This window comes from Equus caballus, chromosome 29, assembly GCF_041296265.1.
Source record: "Equus caballus isolate H_3958 breed thoroughbred chromosome 29, TB-T2T, whole genome shotgun sequence".
NCBI classification, from domain to species: domain Eukaryota; kingdom Metazoa; phylum Chordata; class Mammalia; order Perissodactyla; family Equidae; genus Equus; species Equus caballus.
Genome location: NC_091712.1, coordinates 29256483 through 29275980, shown reverse-complemented (window position 1 = coordinate 29275980; position 19498 = coordinate 29256483). Strand labels below are relative to the sequence as shown.

Here is a 19498-nt window from a genome sequence, read left to right as displayed (position 1 = left end):
CATTCTTAGAAACTTCTGGGGAAGAAGCGCCCTCTTCACCCTGTTTCACTTTTACAGGCCAGAGGGGCATGGGGCGAGGGGGCGGGGGGAGGACAATAGGATTATCCCCGTTGTATAGGTTCCAGTGGAGCCCGTGTTCTAAGGGCATTGATTTCAGTGCAGCGCAGAATGTTCGATGTTAGACGGAAGCTGGAGGAAAGAGGACATGACAAGATGCGAAAGGAGAAAAGTTTGAACAGATATACGCAATCTACAGATATAAAGCTAACAAAAACCCTTTCCCGCAGGAAAGGTAGTACCCCACTGTTCTCCACTCTCTTTTCTCTTTTTTCTCTTCCTCCAGATACCCATGCTTTCTCCTAATAGCTGTTTCCCGTTAAAGCACACAGTTAAGGCAGGCTCTGGAATCAGATTACTGAAATTCAAACCTCAGATTCCTGACTCCGCCAGTCTTATTAGCTGTGTGAACTTGGGCAACTAAAGCTTTCTATGCCTAAGTTTCCTCAATGGAGTTAATTTTAAAAACCTACGTTATGAGGTTGTTGTGAGATTTAAGTGAAGTCATTCGTGTAAAACACGTACAGGCCTGAAACTGAGTTACCCGAAATCAGCGTGTTAGCACTGTTCTGGCAACCCGGATCTCCCTTGATCCAGCAAAGAAATTCTGCGCAAGCCAACGAAAGCGATCTGCTTGTTAGGCCGTTGTCCTGGAACCGGAGCCTGGCCACGGCCGGGGGACGACCACTGGACGACCACAAAGACACGAGTGCGGGAGCTCCTCGGAGTATGGAGTCATCCCCATGCGGACTAGAGGGTGGGAGAGCTCACCAAAGGGGAAAAAGGAACACATGGTCCTTGCGGGTCCGGATCCGGGCTCAGGGCACCTGGCCCAGACGGCGCTACCACCTGATCCAGCGAACTTAATTTTGAGGAAGGCATTCCAGTCGGGGGGGGGGGGGGGGGGGGAGTCCTGAGACGCGCCTGGGAAAGAAAGAATGGCTGAAAATTGTGCAGATTTGATGAAAACTATGAACCGCTGTTTTAAAAAGGCATTTAAATTGGCAAGGAAGAAGTGAAACTATTTATTTGCAAATGACATTGTACAATTAGAAAATCCAAAGGAATCCACAAAATAGCTACTAGAACCAGTTGCAGAAGACAAGGTCAGTGTAATAAAAGTTCATCGTTTTCTGCCTATGAGAAAAGAACAGCTGGAAATTGAAATTTAAGATAAAACCATATAATGTTCATTGGCATCCGAAAACATGAAATATAGAGGCATAAATTTAACAAAACGTGTCCAAGACCTGTACGCTGAAAACTGTAAATCACTAAGAGACACTAAAGATCTAAATAAATAGCTATTCCATGTTCATGAATTGGAAGACTCGATGTTGTTAAAATATCAGTTCTCCCCAAATCCCAGCAGAATATTTTTTTTCATTTGCCAAGTAAGTAAGATTTATACAGAAATGCATATGAAAGCAAAGTGGGAGCACATCCATACCTGTTTTCAAGACTAAATGTAAAACTATGGTTTTCGAGATGGTGTGGTGGGCATAAGGATAGACACATGGACCAATGAAACAGAATAGAGTCCAGACCTATGTGTATATGGTCAACTGAGTTTCAACAAAGATGCCAGGGTAAGACTTTTCAACAAACAGTGCTGAAACAACTGGCTATCCACATTAAAAAAATGGACTTGATCCTCGCCTTACACCATAGACAATACTAATATATAGACAAATATTAACTTGATATGGATCATAGACCTAAACATAAGGTCTAAAATTGTAAAACCTGTAGAAGAAAACATCAGAATCTTTGTGACCTTGGGGAAGGGAAAGATTTCTTAGGTACAATGACAAAAAGAAAACATTCATCATAAAAGAAAGGAAAAGACAGAGGGAACTTCAGCAAAATGTAAAACTTCTGGGGGTCTGCCTAGTGGCACAGTGAAGTTCACACACTCTGCTTTGGCGGCACGGAATTTGCTGGTTCAGATCCCCAGCATGGACCTACACACCGTTTATCAAGCCATGCTGTGGCAGGCATCCCACATAAAGTGGAGGAAGATGGGCACAGATGTTAGCTCAGGGCCAGTCTTCCTCAGCAAAAAGAGGAAGATTGGCAGTGGATGTTAGCTCAGGGCTAATCTTCCTCAAAAAAAAAGAAAAAATGTAAAACTTCTGTTCTCTCAAAGGCAGCATTAAAAAAGTGAAAAATTCACAATACGTGTATCTGACAAGGAACTTTATCTAGCGTACGTAAAGAATCCTTACAACTCAATGATAAAACAACCTGATTTTTAAAAATCAGCAAAAGATTCAAATAGACACTTCACAAAGAAGATACGCAAATAGCAATAGCACATGCAAAGGTACTGAATCTTATTAGAGAAATGCAAATTGAATCCACAGTGAGATATCATTACATCTAATATTTTAAAATGTTGGCAAGGAAGTGGAACAAGTGGCATTCTTATACGTGGCTAAAGAGAATACCGCTTTGGAAAACAATTTGGCAATTTCTTAAAAAGATCAACATATGCTTGCTTACCACATGACCCAGCAATTTCATTCCTAGGTATTTAACCAAGAGAACGAAAATAGGTCCACACAAAGAATTGGACACAAGTGTTCACTGCAGCTTTATTCATAGTAACCTCAAACTGAAAATAGTCTATGTGTCCATCAACATGTGAATGGATGAAGAATTTGTAGTATATTCATACTGGAATATTACTCAGTAGTGAAAGGAACAAACTACTGTACATGCAACATGAATGAATCTCATAAACTTTATGCTGAGCCAAAGAAGATGGACACAAAAGATTCCAGAGGGTGTGATTACATTTGTATGAAACTCTAGAAAAAGAAAATCTAATCCATAGTGACAAAAACAGAGAAGTTGTTGCCTGGGGCTGGGGATGTGCGTGGAGACAATAGACTGGAAATAGACACAGGAATTTTGGGGGGCAATGTAAATGTTCTATTTGTTGATTTAGGTCTTACACGGGTATATCCATTTGTCAAAACTCATTATACTAAACACAGAAAATGGATGCATTTCTTTGTTTAAAAATTATTACTTAGAGTTGATATTAAAATGTCATGAACAGTAAATATTTTAAGTGTAAAATTTATAATATTAGTGATATATTTCGCATAAAACCCAAATATTGTGACAGAATGGATTTGTATATTGCAGTTAATGATTTCTCTTCCAATTATTTTTTAAAAAACATTGAATGTGACATGAGGTGTAACTCATTTTTACAATGACTATGTTTTTTACAAAGTTCAATGTAACATTTTAAAAAATATCCTAGGAATAAATAACATGCCACAGACTTGTAAACCTGTCTCTTTAAAAAGTGAAGAATTTACTATACAAATAGTTGATACCAAAATGAATGAAAAATGGGGCCTGTCCTCATGAAGCTAACAGTGCTTTACGGTGGATAAGAAAATCATACAAATACGTGTCTTCCAAGATATGTTAGTAACATACCATCATTCATGTGCCAGGCACTTCAGCTGATTTAATCCACACAACGCTCTTTACAGGTGGCTATTATTATGCACATTTTCCCAATAAAATAATTGAAGTGTGGAGAAGTTAAGTAACTAGCCCAAGATCACAAGCTAATAAGTAGTGATCTTGAAATTCTGCCTGACTCCAAAGTCCAAAGTCTATTGTCAACCACAGGGTAAAATAAATTTGAAAAGTCGGGGCTGGCCTGGGGACCAAGAGCTTAAGTTTGTGCACTTCACTTAGGTGGCTGGGGGTTCGCTGGTCCGGATCCTGGGCGCACCACTCATCAAGCCATGGTGTGGCAGCATCCCAGATAGAGGAACTAGAATGACCTACAACTAGGATATACACCTATGTACTGGGGCTTTGGGGAGAAAAAAAAGAAAATAGGAAGATTGGCAACAGATGTTAGCTCAAGGCCACTCTCCTCACCTAAAAAAAAAAAGAAAAGTGAATCGCAAAGTGCAACGGGGGTTTGAGAGCTGTCAGAAGATGTAACTTGTTTGGAGGATCCATAAAGTTTCATGCAAGAAATCCCTTTTGAATACTTGAAGAATGAGTATGATTCTGACAGATTTTGAGAGGCTATTGCAGGCTAAGGGCTCTTCATGAACATTAGGGCAGGAAAAACCAAGAAGCTTGAGGAAAAGCAAATTGTGCAGTTTAACCAAATCTTGGAAGTATTAGGAGAAAGCTAGAATAGAAACATCTTGAGAACCACTCTATTTTAAAAGGCAGCCGTGAGCTTCCAAAGACTTGTGAGGACAAAAATCATGTTAAAGGAATCTCATTCCAAAGGTTAGTTTGGCAGCAGTGTTGAATGGATTGCCTTGAGGGGATGCAGAAAATGAGATCAGTTGTCATCTAGGAGAGAAGTAATAAAGGACAGAGCTAGGTTGGTGGTCAGTTTCAGAGTGAAGAGGGGAATAAATAAGGAGAAATCTTGAGACACAACAGTCAGAATAAGGTTTTTGTTTATTTGCTGAAACGAAGGTGCCACAAGGTAGGGAAAGATGGATTTCTTCTGTGAGATGGGCTATTTTGTGAAGCAAGATCCCTGTGATTTTGGGAGAGTAAGGGATAGAGAAGATAGATGGAGGAATTAGGTTTCGAAAAGAGAAAAAGACACTTGTTTCTCAGACAGGAATAAAGGATATGGAGATAGAGATATTTTGAGGTAGGGAGAAGAAAGTTCAAGTAGGCAGCCTGATTGAAAGTAAGGTGTCCTGAAAGCAAAGAAAGTTTGGAACAGCATTTTGCATGCAACCTTTTTTGACTTTTTGAATCATCTTATTATTTTATCAATCTACAGATTAGTCCTTGCCTTTAGGATAAAAACTGACCACTTAGCTTGCCTTTGGAGCTCTCTACTACAACCTGAGCCCAGGGGAGCCCGTTGGACCTCATCTCTTCTTAAGTAGTGTCACCGAAATACAACGATGCAACCAAGTAAACTGTCCGCAGTCCATAAACCGATTGGGATAGCCTTTAGTCCAAATCTCCATTCTTTTCACCCCTCCCAAATAGCTATTTTCCCTTGTTTCTTGTCTGTATAAATCTCATTCTCCTTCAAGGCTGCATTAACTGCCAACTCTTTCAAAGAGGCTTTCCCTGACCACTTCCGCTCATATTGATCCTTTTTCTTCCCCAGCTCCAATAGTTTGTACTGATAGTGTGTCATTCATTTTAGCAGTTAATTATGTATTGTCTTTTGCTTTTACTTAACTTCCACTTGTGTATGTTTTGTCTGTGAGGAAGAATTGCATATCAGAAATCATGAACTTGGCCAGCCCCATTGGCCTAGTGGTTAAGTTCAGCACACTCCACTTCAGCAGCCTGGTTTGGGTTCCGCCAGGGTGTGGACCTACACCACTCATCAGTGGCCATGCTGTGGCCACAACTCACATACAAAAAAGGGGAAGGCTGGCAACAGATGTTAGCTCAGGACAAATCTTCCTTAGGGTAAAAAAAAAAAAAAAAGGAAGAAATCATGAACCATATTTTAAAAAATGTTTCTCAAAGGCCAATTAATGTTTTGCAGTTTTTGATAGCTTTATTGAGTATAATTGACATACAGTAAACCACATGTATTTAAAGTATACAATTTAATAAATTTTGACATATGTATCAACTGTGAAATGTTCACCAGTCAAAATAGTGAACATATCTGTCATCCCAAAAAGTTTCCCTGTACTCCTTTTTAATCCCTCCCTCCTACCCTGCCCCACCCCACCATGTCCCCAGTCAACCCCTGGTCAGCTTTCCATCACTCCAGATTAGTTTGTGTTTTCAATAATTTTATGTGAATAAAGTCATACATGATGTACTCTTCTCTGTCAGGCTTATTTCATTCAGGATAATTATTTTGAGCAGGTCCGGCCTCGTGGCCATGGGATCTGTACAGTCCCACAAGCACCCGTGCGTCAAAGGGCCCAGCACTTGGGTTAGTGCTCTATTGTCACTGTTTTGAAATTCTTAATAATTTACAAACAAAGGGACCCGTACTTTCATTTTTCACTGTGTCCTGAATTAGAGATTCATCCATGCTGTGGTGTGTGTCAATAATTCATTCTCCTTTCTTGCTAAGCAGTATTTCATGGTATACCACAATTTGTTTATCCACTCATGTTTAGACATTTGGGTTTTTTCCAGGTGCAAATAAAGCATCTATGAACATTTATTGACAAGTCTTTGTATGGAGATATGCTTTCATTTTTCTTAGGTAAATAATTAGGAGCAGAATGGCTGAGTCACATGGTAGCTGTAGGCTAACTTTTTAAGAAACTGCTGAAATGTTTTCCAGTGCGGTTGTACCATTTTATAGTCCCACTAGCTATATAAGAGAATTTCAGTTGCTCCACATCCTAGACAAACTTCGTGTGGTCAGTCTTTGAAATTTCGGATACACTAATAGGTGTGTTGTACTATCTCATTGTGGTTTTAATTTTCACTTCCCTAACGAGTATTGATGCTGAGGTGCTTTGCATGTGCTTATTTGTCGATTGTATATATTCTTTGCTATAGAGGCCGTTTGAATCTATTGCCCATTTTCTTAGTGGGCCAACTGAATTATTATTATTAAACATTGAGAGTACTTTATATATTCTGAATACGAGTCCTTTATCAGATATATGATTTACAAATATTTTCTCCAAGTTGTGGGTTGCTTTTCATTCTCTTGATTGTGTCTTTCAGAGCAGAAGGTCTTAATTTTGATGAAGTTCTATTTATCAGTTTTTTTCTTTGATAGATTGTGTTTTCAGGTGTCATACCTAAGAATCTTTGCCCAACTCCAAGGTCACAGAAGATTTTGTCCAATTTTCTTGTCAAAGATTAATAGTTTGAAGTTCTACATTTAGGCCCATAACCCATTTTGACTTAATTTTTGTATATTGTGTGAGATATGGATTGAAGTTCATATTTTTGCTCATAGATATCCAAGTGTTCCAGCACCATTTGTTGAAAACTGTTTTCTCTGCTGAATTGCTTTTATACCTCTGTCATATATGTATGGATGTATTTCTGAAATGTCTATTCTGTTCCATTAATGTAGCCATCTCTCTTTACGCCAGTACCATACTCTCTGGATTATCATAGCTTTACAACAAATTTTGAATAGGGTTAGTATTTTGTGTCAGTGGTAGCATTAGTGACAGTGGTAGTGACGTTAGTGATCTGTAATACATGTTTTTAGCATGTTGTAATAAAACTTGACTAGGCTTGGTCTGGTTATTTCAACAGGATAAGAGTAACGATATACTAACAGGAAGCGGAGGTGTTCATTGAAAAGAAAAAGCAATTTAAAATTTTAACCAGTTTTTCTATTTGTAGGTATTACAATAGGAAGAAATATGAGAGAGAAGAAAGCTAGTGGATTCAGGAGGAGAGTATTTATGAAATGCAGCAAAAGTGAGTAATGCAAGTACAATTAAAGGCAAATACAAGCAAAGGGAAGGAGAACTGAAATGTGAAGGGTGAGAAACCGCTAAACACAGAGGTACCAATCTGGAAAATGATAAATTGAGCACTGTGGTTTGGAAGGAATATTGGAATTAATTTAATCTTTTATTGACGTGAAAACTGAGGCACAGTGATATCTTTACTTAGAGCTTATCTAAACTCTCCTCTAGAACAGAATCAACCACACAAATTTTGTTCTAGGCTGACAGTTGAAAGTCGAGTCTGTAAGTAAAATCCTTCTGCTCTATAGGCATATTATTATAAATAAGAATGTCATTCCTGAAGAACCATTTCATACCTTACAGAATTGATTATGAAAATGAAACAAAACATACACGTGTTACTGTAAACATTACTTATGTTAGACTAAACAATATAAGAAGTAGTATTTTAAAGGTTTTATTTTTCCTTTTTCTCCCCAAAGCCCCCTGGCACATAGTTGTATAGTCTTAGTTGTGGGTCCTTCTAGTTGTGGCATGTGGGACGCAGCCTCAGCATGGCTTAATGAGCGGTGCCATGCCCGCGCCCAGGATCCGAACCGGTGAAACCCTGGGCCGCTGAAGCAGAGCACGTGAACTTAACCACTCAGCCAAGGGGCCGGCCCCAGAAGTAGTATTTTAAATGCTTCTTTTGGAAACATTTTCTACATAGGCACAGATACAGTACAAGGAACTTTTGAATGAAGATGTCTTTTTTTTTTTTTTTTTTAAGATTTTATTTTATTTTTTCCTTTTTCTCCCCAAAGCCCCCCCGTACATAGTTGTGTATTCTTCGTTGTGGGTTCTTCTAGTTGTGGCATGTGGGACGCTGCCTCAGCGTGGTCTGATGAGCAGGCCATGTCCGCGCCCAGGATTCGAACTAACGAAACACTGGGCCGCCTGCAGCGGAGCGCGCGAACTTAACCACTCGGCCACGGGGCCAGCCCCAAGATGTCGTTTTTCTTCTCGTAAAACTTTCCTGCAGTAAGCAGACACACTTTTCATGGTGCCCAGAAATTGTAAACTACCTTCACACTTGGAGTCATCTGTTTTGAAAATCTGTGGTTTTTTTAATATTCACAAGAGCCTCTGAAGAGGCTTTGAATGGTAAATGCTGGGGAGGAGCAGATTCCTCGGTGAGGTCTTCATTTTCAAAGAGCCTCCAAGATACACCAGCTGCAAACTGAGTCAGCGGAATCTCCATAAACCCCAGCCATCTGGTGAGTTTTGCTAATCCAGCTAGCCAGTCTTTGGCAGTTATTAGGTTAAAGGAAATATATGATCTTTATAATAAGAAAGGGGGCAAAAGTGGAGGTCAGAAATTGAGCCATAATAAATCATGGGAGTTTATGTTTATTATAAAACTGTTGTTTGTTATGAAAAGGCTATTCACAGACTCTAGCATTATACAGATTGGTGCAATCTGCTCAAAAAAAGATGTTAAACCACGTTAGTCAGAAGATGTAGCTGTTCCAGAATTATCTGTTGGGAGAGGTTGGGGAGGTGGGGCAATATGTTTTGCTGGGGAATGGGCTGTTTTTTTTGAAGCACTTTTTACCTTCTCTCATATTTTTAAGCAATCATCTAAAATTTTTCACCAAAACTATAAATTGTTGCAAAAGATATAACTTCTGGTGATTTTTAACAGCTTTATTGAGGTATAATTGACATACAATAATCTGCACATATTTAAAATGTACAATTTGATAAGTATTAGCATATATATACATCCATGAAATGATCATCACTATCACAATAATTAAGATAGCCCATTACCAACCCACCCCCAATTTCCTTATACCCCTTTGGAATCCCCAAGGAATCTTGAAGTTAGTCTTAAACTTAATTTTGTTAAAAGTTTTTAACAAGAAATTACATTTCTTCAATGGAAATAGAGCTATTCAGATTAACTATTTTTTTCATGAGCTTTAGTAGTTTGTGCCTTGAAGGAATTTGCCATTTCCCTAAGTTATCCAATTTATAAATATATATATAAAGTTGATCATAATATTCCCTTATTCTCTCTTTAATATCTGTAGCATCTATAGTGATGTCACTTCTCTCATTCCTGAAATTGGTAATTTGTATCTTTTCTCTTTTTTTCTCATCAGTCTAACATAGTTTTATCAATTTTATTGATCTCAAAAGACTAGCTTTTAGTTTCATTGATTTTCTCTATTGTTTCCCTGTTTTCTTTTTCATTGATTTCCTCTCCAATGTTTATTATTCCTTTTTTCTGTGTACTTTGGGTTTCATTTGTTATTTTTTCCCTCCATTCTTCAAATGAAAGCTAAGATTATTAATTTGAGACCTGTCTTCTTTTCTAGTATTTGTGCTATATTATATTATAAACATCCCTCTAAAAACTGTTTTAACTTCTTCCCACAAGTTTTAATATGTTATGTTTTCATTTTTGTTCCATTCAAAATACTTTCTAATTTCCATTTTTATTTACCAATGGGTTATTTAGAAGTGTGTTCATAGTTATTTATTTATATTGAAGAATAATTGACATATAATGTCCTATTAGTTTCAGGTATACATCATAGTGATTTGATATTTACATACAATATAACATGTTCAACACGATAAGTCTAGTTACCATGTGTCACCATACAAAGTTATTACAATATTATTGACTACTCCTTATGCTGTATACTATGTCCCTGTGACTTATTTATTTTATGACTGGAAGTTTGTACCTCTTAATCCCTGTCACCATTTCCCCTGCCCCCAACTGTTTCCCACTCTGGTAACCACCAGTCTGATTCCTATGTCTATGAGTCTGTTTCTTTTTTGTTTCGCGTGTTGGAAGTGTGTTCTTTAGTTTCCAAATATTTGGGGACTTTCAAATATCCTTCTGTTATTCAATTCAATTCCATTGTAGTCAGAGAACACACTTTGTATAAGTCTTTAATCCTTTCAAATGTATTGAAATTTGTTTTATGGCCCAGAATATAATCTATCTTGATTAAAATGTATGTGCACTTGAAAAGAATGTGTGTTCAGCTTTTATTGGATGTAGTATTCTATCAATTGCGATTAAGTCAAGTTGGTTGATAGTATTGTTCAACTCTTCTACAGCCTTACTGATTTTCTGTCCACTTATTCTATCACTATTGAACAGGAGAGTTGAAATTTCCAACTATAATCGAGGAGTTGTCTATTTTTCCTTGAAGTTCTGTCAGCTTTTGTTTCATGTTCTTTGAAGCTCTGTTATTATACACAAAACTATATGGGTTTGTCATATTCTCTTGATTATTTGACCCCTTTTTCATCATCAAGTGACATTCTGTATCTCTGGTAATAGTCTTTGAGCTCAAACCACTTTGTTTGATGTTAATATAGCTATTCGAGCTTTCTTTGGGTTAGTATTAGCATGATATAGCCTTGTGTACCATGATATAGTCTTATATTTAAAGTCAGTTTCTTGTAGATGGCATGGAAATTTTTGATTGTATGTCAGACATCTTGTCAGGTGATGGATATTTTTTGAGCTTCAATGTGACAGTGGGTATTCTTGTACTGCTGCTTATCATAGAGAAAAATATCATTTTCTTTCATTATTGAGTAAGACGGTAGCTTTCAGTTTTTTAAAGATGCCCTTTGTCAGGTTGAGAAAGGTCTCATTTATTCCTAGTTTGCTAAGAGTTTTTATCACAAAGGCTTTGGAATTTTGTCAAATATTTTTCTGCACTTGTTGAGATTAGCATATGGTTTTTCTTTTATTTTCTGTTAATGTGGTGAACTGTATTGATTGATCTTCACATGCTAAAGTAACTTTGTATTCTTGGGATAAACTCTACTTGGTCATGATGTATTATTCTTTTTATATGTTGCTGTAAATTTCTAATTTTAAAGGATTATTATATTTATGTTGATGAAGGATATTGTTTGAAGTTTTCTTGTAATGTCTTTGTTTGATTTTGGTATCAGGGTAATGTTGGTCTCATAAAATGAGTAGGAAATTGTTCCCTCCAGGTATATTTTCTAAAAGATTTTGTGTAAGATTGATATTATTCCTTCCTTACATGTTTGCTTGAATTAACTAATGAATTCATGGGCCTGGAGATTTTTGTGGAATGTTTTTAACTAAGAATTTAATTTCTGTTATTGATATATGTCTTTTCAGGTTTTCTGTTTCTTCTTGACCCAGTTGTGGTCATTTCTGTCTTTAAAGGATTCTTTTCCATTTCACCTATGTTGTCAAATTTATTGGTGTAAAGTTTTTTAAAACAATATTCCTTTATGAATGTTTTGATTTAATATAATTTAATTCCTATAAAGTTTTAATTACAGAATCTGTAGTCACATTGCTTCTTTCATTCCAAATACTGGTAATTTGTGTCTTCCATCTTTATTTTTTGATCTAGGTAGAGTTTTATCAATTTTATTGATCTTTTAAAAATATTAAATTTTGGTTTTATTGATCTTTTCTATTGTTTGTGTTTTATTTCATTGATTTCTGGTCTTATATATTATTTCCCTTTTTTCTACTTATTTTGAATTCTTTTTCTATCTTCTTAAAGTAGTTTAGCTCCTTAATATTAGATCTTTCCTTTTTTTTGCTGAGGAACAGTTGTCCTGAGCTAACATCTGCTGCCAATCCTCTTCTTTTTGTATGTGAGCTGCCACCACAGCATAGCCACTGACAGATGAGTGGTGTAGGTCTGCACCTGGGAACTGAACCACGGCTGCAGAAGCAGAGCACACCGAAATTAACCACTAGGCCACAGGGGCTGGCACAGAACTTTCTTTTCTAATATCTAATGCTTGAATGCTCTTCTAAGCATTAGTTTAATTGCATCTCACAAAAATATTTTCTAATTTTTCTTATGATTATTCTTTGACACATAGGTTATTTAGAAGTGTATTATTTAATCTTTACATATATTGGAATTTTCCAGATATCTTTCTGTTATTGGTTATTATTTCTAAATCAATTCTATTTTAGTGAAGGAAAAAAAATCTGTATGATTCTTATTCTTTAAATTATATTGAATTGTTTTAAGGCCCAGCATTGTCTATCTTTGTTAATGTTCTGTGTCCACGTGATGAGAATATTTATCTTGCGGTGTTTGGGTAGGCCATCGTGAATGTCAATTAGGTCAAGCTGCTTGGTAGTGTTCTTTGAATCTTCCATGTAATTAATGATTTACTTGTTCTATCTTTACCTGAAAGAGGAGTGTTGAAATAGGCAACAAAAATTATGGATGTATCTATTTCTGCTTTCATTTCTGTAAGTTTTTGCTTCCTTTTTTTCAAGCTCTGTCATTAGGTTGATACACATTTAATGTTATGTCTTCTTGGTGAATTGATCCCTTTTTATCATTATGAATGTCATTCATTATCCCTGGGAAGTGTCTTTATTTTTTAGTTTATTTTACTTGATATTAATATAGCCAGAAGCTTTCTTTAAGTTTTTCATAATCTATCTTTTTCCATCCATTTACTTTTAGCCTATCTTTGTCTTTATTTTTAAAATAAGTTTTTAAAACACGTCAAAAAGTTGAATCTTGCCTTTTTTAAAATCCAGTTTGACAATCTCTACCTTCTAATTGGAGTATTTAGACCTTTTGTATTTAATGTAATTATTAATATGGTTGGATTTAAATCTGTCATTTTACTCTATTTGTCCCATCTGTTCTTTTTCTTGTTGTCCTCTTTTACTGCCTTCTTTGGAATGATATTAATTATTAAAAATTTTCATTTATTTCTACCATTGCCTATCTATAGCCCTTCATTTGATTTTCTTTTAGGGGGTTATTGCTCTAGGGCTTGTATGCATTTTTAACTTAGCAGTCTACTTTCAAATAATATTTATACTACTTTGTGTATGATGTAAGAACTCTTCCAACACTCTATTTCTATTTTTCTCCTCCTATCTTTTGTGCTAGTGTTTTCCTATATTTCACTTCTACCTATTATCCCATAATAGTTATTTCTGTTGACAAAGAAATTTAAAAATGAGTAGAAATGTCTTTTATATGTACTCTCACATGACCATTCTGATGCTCTTCATTTCTTTATGTAGATTCATATCGTAGATACCATACTCCTTTCACCTGATTTTTTTTTATCTGTTTTAATATTTCTCTTTGTGTAGGTCTGCTGGCAATGAGGGTTTTTTGTTTGTTTATTTGTTTTGGTATGTAATTCTTTATTTCACCTTCATTTTTGAAAGATATTTTTACTGATAGGGCATTCTAGGTTGAAAATTTTTAAATTTCAGCACTGCTTCACTTTTTCTTAAATATTGCATAGTTTAATTAGAAGTTTACTGTAATTCTTAGCTTTATTCCTCTATACATGTGTCTTTTTGTTTTCCAGATGCTTTTAAGATTTTGTCTTTATCACTGACTTTCAGCAACTTGATCATGTGGTAGCTTGGTGTCATTCTTAAACTGTTGTTGTTGATTATGTTTGGTGTTCACTTACATTCTCAGATCTGTGGGAATAGAATTTTCATTCAATTTGGGAAAATTTGGGCATTAAAAAAGACTTTTTCTCCCCCGCCCGTTTTTTTTTTTGGTGAGGAAGATTCACCCTGAGCTAACATCTGGTGCCAATCTTCCTCTTTTTTTTTTTTTCCTTCCCCAAAGCCCCAGTACATAGTCTTATATCCCAGTTGTAAGTCCTTATAGTTCTTCTATGAGGGATGCCACCACAGCATGGTTGATGAGTGGTGTATAGGTCTGCACCCAGGACCTGAACCAGTGAAACCCAGGCTGCCAAAGCAGAGTGCACAAACTTAACCACTATGCCACCAGCCTGGCCCCTGTTGCTACATCTTCAGGTTCATTTATCTTTTCTTCTGCAGTGTCTAATGTGTTAATCCTGTTTAGTGAAAATTTCATTTTAGATCTATTTTCATCTCTAGAATTTCCATTTGCTTCTTTTTGATATCTTTTATTTCTCTCCTCATTATGTTCATCTTTTTGTAAATCTTTGAGCGTATTGACCATAGTTATGGTAGTTCTTTAAACATTCTTCAGTCATCTTTTAATTGCCCTACTGGTTATTGGTCACATCTTCCTGCCCCTTCACGTGTGCATACTTTTTACTGGAATGTAGCCATTGTAGAATTTTACATTTTGAGTGCTGTGTTTTGGAGGGGAGGAGTATTCCTTTGAAGTTTCATACTTCGTTCTGCCCTTCATTTAAGTTATGTGTTACCAGTCTTGATCCTTTCAAGATCTACTTTTTAAGCTTTTTTGAGCAGATCTACAGTACCTTCTGTCTCAGGTAATACCTACTACCAAGACATTACCCTTTGGGGCTGTTTACTAAACACCCAGTGTATTCAATTCGGTCTCTTCCCTCTGGCTTTGAGAATTCAAGTGATTCCCAGACTTGTATGAATGCGTGGAATTTTTCAGATTTTGGTTCCTTGAAAATAGCTCTTTCTCTGAAAATTCTTTACCCAGACTTGTAGAGCTTTATACCACCCACGACAAGATTAGCATTGAGCTAGTCTCAAGGGAACGCCTCTGCAGATTCTGGAGCCGTTTCTCTGCATAGCACCATCCTGGTATTCAGTCCTCCAAATTCTAGCCCTTTGGCCTCCCCAAACTCTGACTTTTCTCTCTTCAACACAATAAACCCTTTTGGGTTTTTGTGGGTTTCCCCTCCTTGGGTCACAGTCCAGAAACTGACTCTAGGCAGAAAGCTGTGGAAATCATAGAGTTCACTGCATATGTTTCCTTTCTTCTCGGGATCAGGGTCTAATGCTCTGTTGTCCCATGTTTGAAATCAGTTGTTTCACATATTTTATCCAGTGTTCAAGTTGGTTATGGTGAAAAGATAAGTCTGGATCCTGTTACTCCCTCATAGCTGGTAAAAGAAGTATGCCATTTTAATCATGATGTATTTTATATCTTTACTACACTTAATAAACATTTGTAGAACACCTACTGTGGAAAGCCTGGAAATAGAGATGAGTCACAGACTAATGCTATACAAACTCATAAAAAATTACAATATTGTGGTAGCTTTCAAATATGGCCCCCCAAACACTCCTTCCATCAAAAGGCAGGTTTTATTTCCTCTCCCCTTGAGTGTAGACGCTCCAACTGCTTGTCCAATAGAATATGACTGAAATGATGCTGTGCCCATTTCCCAGCTCAGGTCTTAAGAAACTGGCAGTTTCCTCTTCCTGTCTCTTGGAATACTCAGTGGAATATGTGGGGAGGAACCAAGCAGACACATAGTAGGTCCTACATAGTTCTAGCTGACAGACCTAATGACCCAGCCAACTGTCAGCATCTATTGGCAGATGTGAAAGGGTGCAAGCTTTCAAATGATTGCAGCTCTAGGTGTAAAGTCATCCCAGCCTTTGAGCCACCCCTGCTCACACTGTGTGGAAGACAGGCAAGCTGTGCCTGTGGAGCGATGACCAAATTTCTGATTTCTAAGAAAAGAAATGATTATTGTTGCCCTAAGACACTAAGCTTGGGGTGGTTTTTACGTAGTAAAAGCCACCTGGAACAAATATAAGACCAGCAAGTGTGTGATAGAGGAGGCCAATAATCAATTACTTAACAATATTTATTGCGTGCCTATTACTGGTCAGGAACTAAGTCAGGAAAGGCGCTGGGGAAGTGAAATCTGAGTGGAGGTTTAGAGAAGGCATAGGATCTAAACAGAATCAGAGCAGGAAAGACAGAAAGAGTTGCTTGTTTGAAGACATGGAAAGTATGGGGGCATCACAAAGACTACAGTAGAAGGTATGAAAAGAGTGTGAAGAGATGAGGTACTCAGGGACCCATTCAGTAAGATGTAATACTAAAGAATTAGGATCTAATCCTGAAGGCAGGAGACTACTCTGCACACTTGTAATCATAAGATTAATTTTTTATTTAATGCCGGTGTTCCTCATAGGCTATACTCCAAAAAAGGTTATCCCTGATAGAGCTTTGTTTGTTTTTTCTCTGCTTGAGGATGACTGTTGCTGAGCTAACATCTGTGCCAATCTTCCTCTATTTTGTACGTGGGACGCTGCCACAGCCTGGCTTGATGAGTGGTGTGTAGGTCTGCGTGCATATTCCAAACCCGAGAATCCCGGGTTGCAGAAGCCAAGTGCGTGAACCTAACGACTATGCCACCGGGCCGGCCCTCACATACAGCTTTGATCCCTATATTTCCAGCGTACAGAATGGCACCTGGCACACGAGTTAATAAATATGTATTGAACGAGTGACTGAAGAACCATATGGGAATTTCAAAGGAATGCCATAATCAGATTTGTGTGTTAGAAAAGTCATTTCAGCAGGGGTGTGGAGAATGGTTTGGAGATGGGTAAGTGTATTAGTCAGCTTGGGCTCCCATTACAAACTATCATAGACTAAGTGGCTTAAACAATATAAATTTATTTATTTATTATTATTTCTTTTGGTGAGGAAGATTCACCCTGAGCTAACATCCCTTGCCAATCCTCCTTTTTTTAATTTTTTGCTTGAGGAAGACTAGCCCTGAGCTAACATCTGTGCCAATGTTCCTCTACTTTATGTATGGGATGTCTCCACAGCATGGCTGATGAGTGGAATAGATCTGCACCTGGGATCTGATCCCGTGAACCCGGGCCACCAAAGTGGAGTGCAGGGAACTTTAACCTCTTGGCCTCAGGGCTGGTCCCCAGAAATGTGTTTATTTACAGTTCTGGAGGCTGGAAGTCCCAGATCAGGGTGCTAGCATGATAAGGTTCTGGCGGGAGCTCTCTTCCTGGCTTGCAGACGTAGCTGCCTTCTCGCTGTGTCCTCACGTGGCAGACAGAAGAGAAAGACAGCAATTTCTCCAGTGTGTGCTCTTACAAGGGCACTAATCCCATCGAAAGGGCCCCATTCTCAGACCTCATCTAAACCTAATAATCTAATTATCTACCAAATACTATCTCCAAATACTACCACATTGGGGGTCAGAGCTTCAGCATATGAATTTTGGGGGGGACACAACACAGTCCATAGCAGTAGGGAAGGGGAAAAACACAGTAGGAGGCAAGCGTAATAATTCATCTAAGAGATGATGAGCATGAAGACTAAAGGAGTGTCAATAACCTTCCTAGGATACTCCTTTTCCTAACCCTTAAAATTATAGATTTTTCCTGGAGTAACTCCATTTGCATGTTGCTATCTGTTTTTTTTTTAAATGTAGAAGAATTTTCAAAATCAAACCAAAAAAAAGGGACTTAACATTTTAAAATTAACCATAGAATTTAGTAAACACGTAATATTACAGAAACATTTCAATGTGAAATTCATACATATTCTCTACGTTTTAAAAACTATAGTACTACTAAAAGTGAAATTCCTGCAGTGTCAATGTTTTAAGGGATAATAAAATTAACTCAAAATACAAACTCATTTCACTTTCTATATTTGGCTTTTATGTTAAACATAACAATAATATTAAAAATTTTACTCTTTAAAAATGTTTATTATGTATAGCATATTAATTATAAATCCCCAAATAGCTAAAGTCATTCTTCTAGATCAGAATACATGCACAATTCTAACAAGACTTATAGATGTCACTCATTCATTATTCCTAATGCTCACATATTGATGATCCGGGCTTGAACAATTTATCACTAGCTTATTTGTGGTAACAGAATAATTCAGTCTCATTAGTGAAGCACAAAGCACATCCAAACGCATTTTCATAAATATCTGGCTCTGATACAGGGCAATTATGATAATGTGCTCCAGACACAGCTCAAGACTTTAGCTGGACAAGTTGGAACCCGATTCTGTCAGTCCAGTAATCAAGAACCGGTTTTTGAGAGAGAAGGTTCTGCTTCACATATCAATAGTGATGTTTTGGAAAACTTTTATACTTGTCATAATGAAACATAAGCAAGCTTTGGGTATTGACTCCTCAAAATGTTAAGAACCAGTGATACTAACATAGCACATTTTTTGCATTGTTGTTTTAACTTTTTTCTGCTTTTGAAAGAAATATAGACTCATCATTAAAATATTTGGAAAACATAAAATGCATAAAGAATAAAAAATCATCCCAAGTCTTACCACTCAGAGATAATCATACTATAATATTTTCATGTATTTCCTTTCAGACTTTTAAAATTTGGGGCATTTTGTAATTTGACATGGTTTTTTAACCTGCTTTTTAAAACTTATGTATTTAGAAGTCTTTCTAAATAAATATAGATCTATATTATCGACCTTTAATAGCTGTGGAGTTTTTATATTGTGTGTACTATAATTTACTTAACCAATACTAATTATGATTGCGTACACTTATTTAGTGCTTACTGTATGCTAGGCACTAAGGGCTTCACTTATATTAATCCACTTGATCCTTACAACCCTATTATTATTCCTTTTTTTACAGATGGGAAAACTGAGGCACCAAGAGATGAAGAAACTTGTCCAATCTCTTAATGTTGGACATTTTAGTGGTTAACAATGCTCTGATATGATAAACAATGTTGCCATGAATCTCTGTTAATTTTCTTAAAGAATGTCTTTAGGATAAACACCAAAAAGTAGAATTGCTGGGTCCAAAAGTGTTCACATTTTTAAAAGCTTTTGTTGCATACTTTCAAATTTTGCTTTAGGAAGACTATATTAATTTATGCTCCATTCAACAACGTAAGTTTACGGTGCCCTACGTCCCTGATTCTTATCTTTGAATGACAAAAATGTATCTAAATGCTACATTAAATTGCATTTTTCGCTTTTACAAATGGGACTTGATTCTTAATGGATTTTCGTCAGCACCCTTTCTATACCACGATATTAATCCTGCTGTGGACATGTGGTAAATATTTGCTTACATGCTACATTCGGAAGCGCTCTAATTTGGTTGTAAGTTACGTAATTTTAACTTACGTGCAAGATACTCTCCCTAAGTTTGTTCCAAGGGGGACGCAAAATCTCTAGTAGATGCTCCTTAAAATTTCTACATGATATAGAGAATATTTTTATTTGCTAAATGAACTTATAAAATTACTAAATAATCATTTTAAGTTGGTAGGGATCACTCCACTTTTTAGCTTTCTT

The 19498-nt window shown here is 36.7% G+C and overlaps 1 long non-coding RNA gene across 1 annotated transcript; it reads left to right on the top strand.

Annotated features, from left to right (window-relative positions):
• The first annotated feature begins 163 nt into the window (after window positions 1-163).
• LOC138921425 (uncharacterized) lies at window positions 164-19182 on the top strand. The gene is made up of 3 exons (XR_011433989.1): window positions 164-292; window positions 7372-7449; window positions 18828-19182. It is a non-coding gene; the product is annotated as an uncharacterized lncRNA (long non-coding RNA).
• The last annotated feature ends 316 nt before the right edge of the window (window positions 19183-19498 follow it).